General features: G+C 39.1%; 1 non-coding gene across 1 annotated transcript; it reads right to left on the reverse strand.

The window, feature by feature from the left end:
• Positions 1–2849: 2849 nt before the first annotated feature.
• On the reverse strand, positions 2850–12007 carry LOC126819712 (uncharacterized). Its single transcript, XR_008787807.1, has 6 exons — positions 11875–12007; positions 9550–9668; positions 8261–8423; positions 6826–7044; positions 5158–5298; positions 2850–3693 (listed from the first exon to the last, which is right to left on the reverse strand). It is a non-coding gene; the product is annotated as an uncharacterized LOC126819712 (transcript).
• Between the last annotated feature and the right edge of the window lie 447 nt (positions 12008–12454).

Genomic DNA, 12454 nt, shown 5'->3' on the forward strand with positions numbered 1-12454 from the left:
CGCTGGGGGGGGGGGGGGGAAGACGCCGGCTCGGTAGCCTGGAGGTCTGGTGTTCGATCCCTGCATTGGCCGAGAAAGTTCATCCAGATTTTCCGGCGTGGTTTCCCCTTGTCAGTGATGCAGGAAGGAGGGCCTGCCAAGGACTGCTGTCTAGTCATTCGGATGGAACGAAAAACTGAGGTCCCGTGTACATATTGGCGTGCACGTAAAAGATCCCTTGGTAGTTGGAATTCGATATAAGAGTAGGCCTGGGCAAAATTTCCCTCATAGCACACTGTATGGGGTATGCCCGTTTTCATTATACCAGTTTGGGAGCAGAACAGTAGGACGTTAAACCCCATTTCATTTCTTTCGTAACAGTCCCGTAAAATGGTGTTACCCAAGTCGCCAAAGCATTCCAACCCAAATTGACCCCTGAACCCGATGGTGCCAAGTACTTGTAGGATCCTCAGTAGCCTTTCTCACTAGCTATGTTGGGTGCGCGAATTGTTTGACGCGTGCGCGTTAGGTCACAAGGTCTGTCATTGAGTCAAGTGACGGGGAGTAGGATCGCTTGTCCGACCTCGTGGGTTTTCTCCGGGTCCCCCGGTTAAATTCCCACTGCTAAAATTCCCTATTGAAATAAAGTCGAACAATTGTAGTGGAAGAGTGAACTTACAGACCAAAAGCATAACTGCTGTCTGGTTAATAAGCTGATACTGCTCGTTACCGTTGCTTTGAAAAAAATGCTAAATTAGGTTTTTCCAGGCGTTAATGAATGTCCTGGTGGTTGCCAACATCAGTGTGTAAATGAAATGAAATGGGGTTTAACGTCCTACTGTTCTGCTCCGACTGGGCTAATGAAGACAAAATAAACATTTTACTATTGGTACACGAATCAGTACCATTATATGCGTATCGGCGCCATTTGTAACAAAGATTTAGAAGAATGAGGTTAGGCTATTCCACAAGTCATGTCAAACGGTGACGCATATTATCTTGAGAGCATGAGCAATAATTACTATCGGTGTAGACTGGAATAACCAGACGTTAGAGATTTCCATTCGACTGAGACTTCTGGCGTATTTGGTGGAACATAACTGATTTGAAATTAGAGTAAAAACGATTGAATATGAATCAGTTTATATACATTCATATTACATTATTATATGCGTTGCGACCCATTTGTGTCAATTTCTAGGTCCCAAATATTAGCGATTTAGCTCCTTTAAACATAATATATATAATGGCAGATATTATTATAAAACGTAGAGTGTTTCAACATACTATTTAAACCCCATTTCATCTCATTTCATACATTATCAAATATATCCAGTCCCTCACTATATATAACTACAGTTATTAGTCTCGACTATTTAGGCGTCTACAGACTATATATTTTTCGTTTTATTTATTTTGGATGACCTACACTATAAGAAGATCTGATCGGTTGTAGTGGAAGGTCGCGTCAGGGGTTATACGAGCGTTGACGTTTCTAGTGGTTTACCCACAGTTCGTTGCATCGCACGCCAAGAAGTCGCCGTAACAGATCGTTTCTTTGGCTAACAATATCCCTCACGCCACCCAGAACGCGTGTTCTATAACAGACAAGTAAAACGATATTTTAAAACGAAACGAAATAGGATCTGTGTTTTAATCAGATCGTTTCTGATTTGTGAGCAGACGTGTACAAGAATTTTTAGGTATGATGTAGGAGCTAAGTGAGATGGGCGCAATGACGCGCTTTGCGTCATGGTTTTGAGTTTTTGCGTCCCTCCGGCGTACGTGGTTCTCCCTTGTCAGTGATGCAGGACGGAGGGGCTGACAAGGAAAGCTGTCTAGTCGTTCGGATGGGACGAAAAACCGTGGTCCCGTGTACACATTGGCGTGCACGTAAAAGATCCCTTGGCAGTTGGAATTCGATATAAGAGTAGGCCGTAGTGCCGCTGACTGGGCAAAATTTCCCTCATAGCACACTGTATGGCGTATGCCCGTCTTCATTAGCCCAGGTTAGGAGCAGAACAGTAGGACGTTAAACCCCATTTCATTTCATTTCATTTCATTTCCACACAGTCCAATATTACGCGGCGGCACTGGGAGGGACCCCTCCCTCGCACACACACATAAATATTGCTTTTTGGGGACCCGTGTGGAATCTCGTTTCTCATACAAATCATGGGTCACCACGCCCCTGGTATGAGTATATGGGTCTAATTTGTGGTTCTCAATCTTGTTTTGCCAACGGCCCACCTTGGAACACATGACAAAATAGCGGCACACCTGGCTAAATATATGACAAATATTTGAATTTTGCAAAATAAAAACACAGTAAGTAAACCGTAGACAGACTAGTCATAGACACATAGAATGACTACCAATGTCCAAAAGAAAGTATACACACTAAAAATATGACTAAGTTTTGTTTGAATCAACAAAATGTGATAAAACTACACTGAACATGTCTCGTGCGTCCAAACTCAATATTTCTAAGCAAATAAATAGCAAAGCAAATTGACATTGTACCCAAAGACCGCATACAATTGGAAAACGACTTTGTTTGAAGCAGGACGAAATGCACAGTGTATACTTTCATTTCGACATTAGTATATATTGTGGTGTTTCGAATTTCATCAAATAGCTGGCTTTAGTGAGAAATTTTCTTAATGTGCCATTCAAAATTTCGCGGCACGCTTACGAAGATATGGCGGCAGGCACACTGGTTGAGAATATTCTTTAGAGGATATGTGTCAAATTCTTACATGTAAGATAGGCCTACATGTAGTGTCAAACAAATGAAAATAGCCTAAGCATACAGGCCTATTTGTGTAATACGTTGTTTTATATAATTGAGTGTAGCTAATAGGCCTACGTAATAATAATAATAATGTTTTATTACACAACTGCATGATATATACACGAATATGGTAAAGCATACAATACAAAAATTGACAATAATAAACATCAAAGATCATAGAATAATGTTTATAGAGATTTCTAAAATTATATTAAATTATATTAATAACTCATTTATTTTGCACACTGAAGGAACCATAATATTCAACTGATGACATACTTATTATTTTTAACTTGCAACTGCATTCTATTTTATTTTGTGTGTAATTATAGTGTTCTTCCTATATTCTACTTGTATAATGTATATGTTTTGTAGTTTGGGAGTGACTTATCAAACTTCCCACTTTAAAATGCTATTGCATTTCTAATGATTTTAAATTTATCCTGATATTACATGTATATATGTCTTTGTAGTTTAGGAGGGACCTATGGAAGATTAGTTTTTTTTTTGCAAACTAAATACGTTGCCTCATTAAATAAAGTTTTTATTATTATTATTATTATTATGTAAGGTATATATTAGGCCTTACATAGCTAATGGTATTTAATATCTATTTTCAAAATTTCATATACGAATGTTGCACTGGTTATTGCCATTCAAGATGACGGACAGTACATTGTGGGTAACCTGCGTGACGTCATAAAAGAACACATCTATATGGAAAAAAAAACTAACCAAGCGAGACAATAGTCCAAAATATTTTGTTCGATCTTGTACAAATTAAAAAAATCAGTGCTACTCTATAACTTTAAGAATCCTGGTATTTAAAGTGCTAGTTCCAACATGAATTGCGCTGTTCAGGAATGAAATCTGGGATTCGGGAAGTTGATCATTATGATGAACGATAACCCACGGGTCACCTGAAGTATAAAATTTGATAATGGATACATTAAATACTTTCTTGTATATTTTAATTTTTTCCCGCAAGGACAGCCGTCTAATCGTCTGATGGGACGATAAACCGAGGTCCCGTGTACACATTTGTGTGCATGTAAAAGATCCCTTGACAGTTGGAGTTCGATATAAGAGTAGGCCGCAGAGCCGTAACTAGCTCAGAGCAACGAGCGGGCGGGAAGTGTTCTCAGGGGTGCTGTAAAATTGACGCCCCCCCCCCCCCTTAGTTACGGGCCTGTTAGGCCGTAGTGCCGCTGTCTGGGGAAAATTTTCCTCATAGCACAATGTATAGCGTATGTCCGTCATTAGCCCAGTTCGGAACAGAACAGCAGGACATTAAATTTTATTTCATTTGTATATTTTAATCTCAAAGCTTCTGGTTGTGCCATTTCGAAAAGTCGACACCTGGCTGTAAACATCTATAATTTAAGCCAAGCAGATTTTCTGTTGAGAAAAGCCGTCTATATTTGTGTTAAAACTGGCCATAGATAATACTGCACAATTCTTGAACAAGGCAAGAAAATGGACAGACGGATCCCAGAAATAACGTTACCTTTCGTTTATCTCTGGTAAAACTCGCCGGCCATTAACAAGCGTGAATTCGGTTCCTAAGCTCCTCCAACAGTGGCTACTGATTGGCAGCATTTGTTAAAATGAAATGCTGCCGATTTCTCGACAATTAGGCATCAATTCGTTGCACGCGTTACACATTAATGATCCTTAGAACATTTTCCCCATCTTGACATCAAAAGTTAATTCGAAAACAGTTGATTTGGTGGTTTAGCGCACAATGTGAGTGATTCGACTAAATATGTGAAATTTCTGAGGAAAAGCGAGTTTGAGCCGCCATCTTAGATCTTTGTGAAGCAAACGAAGGTTACATCACGTGACATTCAAAATGGCCGGCGAGTTTTACCAGAGAAGAACAAAGGGTAAATTTATGTCTGGCATCGAGATTGAGTCTCATGCGTCACGAATATGGGGGGGGGGGGAGGTTGGATGGCTGAATGGTTAGCGTGCGCGCGCTGTATCATACAGTCTGTCATTGAGTCGACTGGCGTGGTTTCGAATCCCCGGTTGTACGGGGCAAGGAGTAGGGGCGCCTGTCCAACCTCGTGGGTTTTCTCCGGGTCCTCCGATTTCCTCCCACTGCTAAAGACCCCTACGCGCAAGCGAATTATGTAAATAAAATTAAAGCATATGTTAGTCCCGAAATGACCTAGTTTGTGTCGGGTGGACGTTAAACCCCATTTCTCTCTCTCTCTCTCTCTCTGTCACGAATATGATGGTTGGGTTTCAAATCACAGCAAACTTTTTGCAAATATTTTTTTTACGTAGGCCTATTCTAAAAAAAAATCATTACCTATATATAACAGCAAACCATTTGCAAATATGTTTTACGTATTTTCTAAAAAAAAAAATTATATTACCTTCTTTTATTTGTGTATTAACTTTGACGAGCAGCTGTAAACCAACTTCCAGTTTCAGAATATCATCTGATTTATATCTTCCTGCTCCCATTGACTGGGCAAACTGGGCACAGACCATAGGATCAATAGAGCAAACGGTTCCTGTAATATTCAAATTCTAGTTAAAGGGCATTATAGAATATTAGATAAAGAGTTGACAGTTCTCGCTATAGTTAAAGGGACTATCCCGATGTGAACAGAGTCTCAAAAATAAAAGTCTGAGTACGTATGAAATTTAAACGCCAAAATATAGAGGGATGGTGTATTTACCTTGTCTCAAACTTTCAGCTCAAAATATTGAATCGTTTGGACGTGAATGTCAAAACTGCTTATCCGGACACGTAACCTTTTTAAGAATTCGGGTCAAATCTATACTACATTTGATTAACCAATCAGTGTTGATGGCAATCTGTTTCACAGAGAATTACGAGTCAAGTAGTAATATCTCTGTCAAAGATGACTGCCTTAACACGTGCCGTCACAGCACACGGCGTCAATCATTGGCTGAATGGCGAGTGCATTGTTTACATAAGACATTACTGCTTCGGACGGAATGCTGCCTTTTAGTCATTTTAATACCCATTTACACTAAATAGGAAATAATTTTTACCTACAAATAAGTCAAACGCCTTTATTTATTTTTCCAATACATAAAAAAAATGTTTTAGAATTTAATTTGTCGCAGGAAAAAAGTTAATATTTGTGGCTCATTAAGTCGCATCGATAACATCCTTATCAGTGATTGTAGCGGCCTAGCGAAAAATTCACTGCTGATCAGTGTGAGAAGACATGTCTATAAATGGTATTTAAAATGGACGCCTTCTCGTGTTATCAACACAGAGAATTTATTCGTTTCGTCATAGAACTGTACTATGTACGATCTATGGTTTCGTTGTGAATTTTCCGGTAGTTCCAATTTTTATAGCAGAATACAAAACACGCGGGAAATAAAGGAATCCCGATCATCAAGTCGTATTATCCCTATCTTTGCCGTTCGCCGTTTTGGGAAATGAAATTGAGTTTAACGTCCCACTGTTCTGCTCCGAACTGGGCTGATGAAGACGGGCATACACCCACCTACAGTGTGCTATTAGGGAAATTTTGCCCGGATAGCGGTACTACAGAATACTCTTATATCGAATTCCAACTGCCCAGGGATCTTTTACGTGCAAGCCAATGTGTATACGGGACCTCGGGTTTTTTGTCCCATCCGAACGACTAGACAGCTTTCCTTGCCAGACCCTCCCCTCCGTCCTGCATCACTGACAAGGGGGTATCACGCCCAAAAATCTGGATGAACTTTTCTCGGCCAATGCTAGTGAGCCAGCGTCTTACCCACTTAGCCACCGTGATCCCCCGTCGTTTTGGTAGAATCACAGACACCGCAAATTACCCTATGTGTGTACGGTTAGCGCTAAATGATAAGGCCAACTCAATTGTTCGTCATAGGTCACGAGATGTAAACAGGACTACCACTTACCCTAACCCTAACCCTGGATCTAGCCCTAACCTACAATCTCGCCAACAATCACGTGCCCTAGCCTTATTTACATCTCAGCGACCTTGACAAAAATTGAGCTGGCTTGACAAATAGATTTAGTCAAAATTACCCTATGTATATGTACCTACCTGATTTCACACTTTTGATCGGAGTTTGTATTTTAGCTTTTGGTAATACTTTAGAATGATCTTCACGTAAAGACTTTACTACGGCTTCATCAACACCTTGACGTATCGCCATCAAACAAAATTTATCCAAAGCTGTGCCATCTTGTAACGTTTGGCGGATACGTTCTCGACCAGCGTCAGCTGTAGCAGCACGTCCCATAGATACCAATAACTTTGCACCTATAAAAATGAATTTGGGATATGGTGAGGAGAGACAGAGAGAGAGAGAGAGGGGAGAGAGAGAGAGAGTTTAACGTCCACTCGACACAAACTAGGTCATTTCGGGACTAACACATGGTTTTAATTTTGTTTCAATAATTCGCTTGCGCGTAGTGGTCTTTAGCAGTGGGAGGAAACCGGAGGACCCGGAGAAAATCCCCAAGGTAGGACAGGCGACCCTACTCCTTGTCATTTCGGATATGGTTTAGGGCAAGTATTTCAAGATGGTAAAGAAGGAGCAAAGACAATGCCGTTCTAATCTTCCAGGTAAAGGTATAGGTAAATGAAGACTGGCATACACCATACAGTGTGCTATGAGGGAAATGTTGCCCAGGCAGCGGCACTATGGCCTACTCTTATATCGAATTCCAACTGCCAAGGGATCTTTTACGTGCACGCCAATGTATGTATATACGGGTCCTCGATTTTTCGTCCCATACGAACGACTATACCATGATTAGCGAGCCAGCGCCTTATGCACTGGGCCACGTAATTGGTTAGTATAAAACGTGATACCGCTTACCCTTTTTACTAAGGTTAAAGTAAATCTTACACACTTAAAATTCGCAAAGAATAATAATAATATTTATAAAATAATAATAATAATAATAATAATAATAATATTAATAGTAATGATATTATAATAATAACAATAATAATAAAAATAATAATAATAATAAAAATAATAATAATAATAATAATAATAAAAATAATAATAATAATAAATTTATATAGCGCCGACAGTTCAACACAGCGAGCTGCTCTCGGGCGCTTTACATAAGTACAACTAATATAAAATTACAACAATCACAACACATTAATCAATAAAAAAAAGACATAAACAAAATACAGAGAACATTATTTAGTACACATGGTAAAAGTCTGACACAAACACAGCTAGAGCCGTATTCAATCAAATTTATATTTGATTAAAAAGTTTGGTTTTAAGATACTTTTTAAAAACTTTAATAGCATTTGCGCTTTTGATTTCGTTTGATATTGAATTCCATAACTTCTGTGAAAGACCTATCACCGGAGTTGCTTTTTTGAAAAAGACTTAATTAAGAGGTTGTGATCGAAGGGTTCTGCAAAGTGTATTGGTGTTGAGAAGGTCTCTAAGGTATATATCAATGGACGACACTGGTATGCAATTTGATAAACAAACTGGTCGACTTACCTAGATTTTCCACCAATTCTGTCACATCTGAAGGACCATTACCATGAAGACAGTCCACAGCTTCTGCCACCTCCAGCGCGTTTCCTACCATATAACCGATAGGCGAGTTCATGTCCGTTATCAAAGCTGATGTTTTTATTCCCATACCTTTCCCTGCATTAACCTAAAGATGTTACAAAAAAAATGGTTATTGGTCAAATTACTAGAATGAATTTTCTTCACTTCAGCGCGCCCGAATCATGTTCAGAAAAGATGGCAGCATTTCTCGGGGATCTACGTCCTGAAGGAAACTGGGAGGGGTTCACTAGTCCGCCGCTATAAGAAATACTATAAATATGGGTATCAATAAACCTAACCCTAACCCTAATAATAGATAGCGGTGTACTAATGAACCCTAACCCTAGCCCTAATAATAGATAGCGGTGTACTAATGAACCCGCGGACTAGTGTACCTTAACTCTAACCCTAACCCAACCCCTATAATAGATATCGGTGGAGTAATGAACCCGAGGAGAAATGACCCGCAGACTAGTGAGCATTCCCCAGAAAACTGAAAGTATTATATCAGACGACCCGTTTTTACCACGAAGATTTCGATGATAAAGAGGGAGGGAAATGGGGTTTAACGTCCACTCGACACAAACTAGGTCATTTCGGGACTAACATATGGTTTAATTTTATTTCAATAATTCGCTTGCGCGTAGGGGTCTTTAGCAGTGGGAGGAAACCGGAGGACCCGGAGAAAACCCACGAGGTTGGATTCGATGATAAAGACCATTTGGTTATTCTCCGGCGTGGTTTCCCCTTGTCAGTGATGCAGGACGGAGGGCAAGACAAGGACAGCTGTCTAGTCGTTCGGATGGTACGAAAAACCGAGGTTCCGTGTACTCATCGGCGTGCACGTAAAAAGATCCCTTGGCGGTTAGAATTCGTTATAAGAGTAGGCTGTAGTGCCGCTGTCCAGGCAAAATTGCTCTCATAGCACATGTTATGTCTAACCATATCGAGGGTAACGGGCTAAACCTCACTGTGGTCACGTGGTCACATACATGATCATATACGTAGGCATATTTTGCCGGGTTTTTAGTGAGTAATAAAGTTATGAAGCGATCAGCACATGTTTTGTGTCTATGAGGACCGATCAGACGCTCGCAAAACCTTAACATTACAGCACACTGTATGAAGTATACATTTCGTCATTAGCCCAGTCAGAACAGAACAGTAGGATGTTAAACCCAATTTCATTTCATTTTACCATATGTTTATAACAATAATAATAATAAGATTACCATGCGTTCAGCAAGATCTGTAGCTTTCTTCATGTCATCACAAAAAGCACCCTTCCCCATCTTCACATCCAGTACTAGAGCATTGAGGTTTTCAGCAGCTTTCTTGGAAACAATGGATGCTAAATATATATATTAAAGGTACATTATGGAAGATTAGATAAAGAGCTGGCAGTTCTCCCTATACAAGTTAAAAAATAGATAATGTAAAGTCAAATTGATCTACACTGAAGCGAGGTTTTAGCGATTGAATTTTCGATACGATAAAAAAAACATAGTCTCGATTATCCATTTCACGATTAAATCATGAATGGAAGTTGAACAGCAAATCGGAACCTAATCCAATAAACATCGCAGGCTAACGATTACATTTCTAATTAATAATTTAGATAACATTTCATGCCTAAAGAAAGAACATCCCAAACTTAGGCTGTCTGTCTACAGCTAGCTCCGCCTGATAACAGGCCCTAAGCTAATTACCCGACATTTTAATTCCTACATCGACGATTTTAGTTGAAAACACTGAGTATGCTTTTAGTAATTTTTAGAGGTATTTATTTCTCTTCTATTGTCATATTGAATGAAATTAAATATGTTTATTTAGCCGCTGTGTGTGTGAAAGATGTCAAACTAATCAAAGCTGAATCACCAAATTGTCCTCTAATTATTCAATATGGCGGCGCCCATGATTACCATGAAAGATAACTTCACATGGGCGGTTTTGTTTGCGAAGACAAATTTAGGAGTATCTAACCTTGTTTTGAAAGATAAACAGATTGAAACTCTAAAAACAGTTTACAATGGCAAAGAGTGTATTACAATATTACCCACTAGCACATATTATATATCGCTTTTACCGGAATGGCAGAAGTTGACATTTTGCCTATGACATGTGTTTACATAAAACACGTGCTTGTGTAACAAAGAGTGAAATCTCTGCTGTCCTTTTGACCTAACCGCTGTTACCAACATCAATATGATTATTGTTAAGATAAGCTACTGCCGTATTGAAATGGTCATGTTGGAGAACCCGCCGACCTTTAATTTATTTATTTATTAGTTGATCGGGTTATTTTTACTCTGATGTGTACACAAAGCTGTAGTCCAGTCGATAAGTCCGGCCCCAAAATGATCACGTGAGCGTTTTAAATGGAGGCCGACCTTTAATTTATTTATTTATTAGTTGATCGGGTTATTTTTACTCTGATGTGTACACAAAGCTGTAGTCCAGTCGATAAGTCCGGCCCCAAAATGTTCACGTGAGCGTTTTAAATGGAGGCTAACTAGTGCAGTGATCATTATTCTCGAAGTATGACGTAGATGGATCGCTGCGTGCAGTTTGAAGAAAGACCTGCAATAGGCAGATTTAGCTCTTGCGTAATGTATGTTTAATATGATTATTACAATGTGACTTCATTATTAATGTGACGTCATAATGTTTAAAGTTGATAAAGTACAAGTTCTTTTATGGTTACGGTAGATAAAGAAATAAAAAATACGTCCAGGTAAATAATTCAACACTTTACTTCATTTTGACATACATTAAAGGTTCAATACCACTCTTGTTGTAACTGACTAATATGTCCCAATCTTTATTCTGGTCAACAAATTGTACTATTATACAATATTCCAATTAATTGATGATACAAATTTCATCTTAACACACCTAATTTAAAAAATTGGAAAAATTCAACTAAATGATTTGAAAAGCCTGATGTAAAGCTTTTCAAATGTTACTTGGATTTAAAAATATTTTTGAACCCTCTGGACAAGTAAAATAGGATTTAATGGATAATTTACACAACAGGTAGGACACTAACACATCTAGTACTTAGAATAAGGCTATTTTTTTTATTTTCTGGCGCTGTCAAGCCAGCAAGAGTGTTATTGTCCCTTTAAATCATATAAGCTACCTGTCTGCCCTCTATAGACCTCTTCAGATGTTAATAACGTGTACAAAAAATTAAATTTTACCATACATAATATGTATATGTACTTTCGGAGAATGTATATATGCTTATGTGAACATATTTTATCTTTGACACCATTAGGTCTAATAAACATTAATATTTATTTCTGTACTTTATGTTTAAGGGGGGTGGGGGGTGGATGGCCGTATGGTTAGCGTGTGGGCGTTGCATCATAAGGTCTGTCATTGAGTCCAACCTCGTGGATTTTTTCCGGGCCCTCCGGTTTCCCCTCACTGCTATAGACCCCTACGCGCAAGCGAATTATTGAAATAAAATTGAACCACGTGTTCGTCCCGAAATGACCTAGTTTGTGTCGAGTGGACTTACCCCCCCCCCCCCCTCTCTCTCTCCACCTCACCTGTAATCAATCCAAGGTTATCAACAGTTCCGGTTATATCACGTGATTTATATAATATTTTGTCTGCAGGACAGAGATTAGCCGTCTGGCCAACTATACAAAAGTCAAAATACAGTACGTACATGCACAATCACAGGGGCGGATCCAGGAATTGTTGCAGGAGGGTTTCTGCTGGGATCCTGTTAAGGACATTTGACAGTTGAGTGTTGACAATGTACGATGCCATCTTCGTCTCTAAATTACGTATATACATATTGAGCTACATGTAGCTAAAGAGAGAAATCCAACACCCCGTTTGATGTCAATTTTTATAAATAATTAATACGATTACATTGTAATGCATTTTCATTGACGCAAAGCATTAATTGTGATATCACGCATGTCTGTATCATTATTACGCGCTTTGAATGCCAATCCCGTCCCACCATCTGATGATAATGGATAAAGCACACGACCCTTACACTTTTCTTATAAAGTGTTTTTTTACAATTTTTTTTATGTAGCTGTTGGTTTCGAATCCCCGGTTGCACGTGACAAGGAGTAAGGTCACCTGTCCAACCTCGTGGGTTTTCTCCGGGTT

Source organism: Patella vulgata, chromosome 4 (assembly GCF_932274485.2).
Source record: "Patella vulgata chromosome 4, xgPatVulg1.2, whole genome shotgun sequence".
Taxonomy (NCBI): domain Eukaryota; kingdom Metazoa; phylum Mollusca; class Gastropoda; family Patellidae; genus Patella; species Patella vulgata.